The sequence below is a fragment of the Artemia sp. Qi Xiang Cuo genome, chromosome 16 (genome assembly GCF_049724085.1).
Source record: "Artemia sp. Qi Xiang Cuo chromosome 16, ASM4972408v1, whole genome shotgun sequence".
Classification (NCBI taxonomy): domain Eukaryota; kingdom Metazoa; phylum Arthropoda; class Branchiopoda; order Anostraca; family Artemiidae; genus Artemia; species Artemia sp. Qi Xiang Cuo.
Genome location: NC_142809.1, coordinates 27,888,014 through 27,889,610, shown reverse-complemented (window position 1 = coordinate 27,889,610; position 1,597 = coordinate 27,888,014).

The following is a 1,597-nucleotide window of genomic DNA, read 5'->3' as shown; positions in this document are numbered from 1 at the left end:
CTCATCCATTCCAACCTACACAGGTTATCATCGGCGTTGCATGTCACTTTGTCAAGTTTTGCACCTTTTTATCCAGCCGACAGAGCAAAGTCTACGTCATTAGGAATAATTTGGATGCTATTTATTTTTCTGAATTCTTGCCTTTTATTAGATTAAAATATATTACAGAAAATGTTTCTTTATTTTTTTTTTTTTTTAGTTAAACAATGCATGCAAAAACTTCCATTTGGAGCTGGTGGAAGTGTCAATGCAATAGACAAAATTTCAATGTGAAATTAATTTTCTTACGCGCCATAGCGTAAGTCACTGTGCACAGGTGATAAAGTGACAAATTACAACGGGCAAAAAGCTATAATTTCACTCATTATCAGTTATCAGGAGGATAGGATGGGAAAGCCTATATATAACTGCCTAAGGTCAAGGGTCAATTTGACCAAAAAACTGTGGTTAAGCTTTACAATATATTCTTTTCACCCCATGTGATTTTATATCTTGTATAATCTAATTCCGGCTCGTTTTATTAAATCTAATAGCATGTTGGACATCTTATGTGTACTTGCAGTTATAATCACGGAAAAATGTTTAGTCGGTGCAGGTCAAGGAGTGAACTTACCATGACCATTACTACGGAACTCTACGGAGCCTACCCGAGCTACCATTGCTTATCGTATTGTAGTTTTCCTCCTTGTCTCTCTCTTTTTGCTGTATCTTTACTGACGTAAGTAATGAAAATTATTGTCAAATCTGGGCAAGCAGAAAATGGGCTAGTTTGCAATTTTACATAGACATACCTACATCGATCTAATTGCCTTCCGATTCGTTCGAGATTGAAAGTTTTTGAGAGGAGGAAAAGTGTCCCGGGCGGCAGGTTTGCTTGCCCTTTTTGCCAAGAAGACGAGGAGAATTTGGAGCATTGTCTGAGTCGTTGTCGAGGTCTTTTGGGGGTAATGAAAAATTTATTTGGGAATGATGGAGTGCTTCTTCCTGATGCCTTGAAAAGTACGTCGTCACAATTTATTTGTCTAGTGGGAAGATATCTTGATGAGTATTTTGCAAAAAGAAGAGAGTAGTTTTTTTTTTTTTTTCTTTATTATTGTGACGAGTGCTGTAATTTGTTAATCTTGTATGTTATTTGTGTACATGGCCACATTTTGGATTGAAATACACGTTATCTTATCTTATCTTATTATTTCACAGCTGGAATTCTTCTATCTTTGACCCAGTGTCAACTGTCAAGCAAATTAAAACTAAGGGTAAAAACTGAGGTTCTTGTTGTTGTTTGGATTTTTATTGAACTTGCATAATCTCATCAATGGAATCAAATTTTTGAACTCTGGGTTTTCTATTACCAAGCAGAGGTTAATCCTGCTGTACCGCTATAGAACGAAAAGGTATAACTAATATTTCTCTTTACGTTCCTATAACATGGAGATCGCAACTATACCTCAGTTGTTTGGTAAGGAAGTCACTGACTTCTTCCTGAAATCTAATTCCTTTTTTTTTACTTTTTTTCATTCGACATGATACAAGTCATATAGCATTTTAATAGTCTAATATACGAATTTATTTTTCTCTATAGAAGGTTTAAAGACATCTC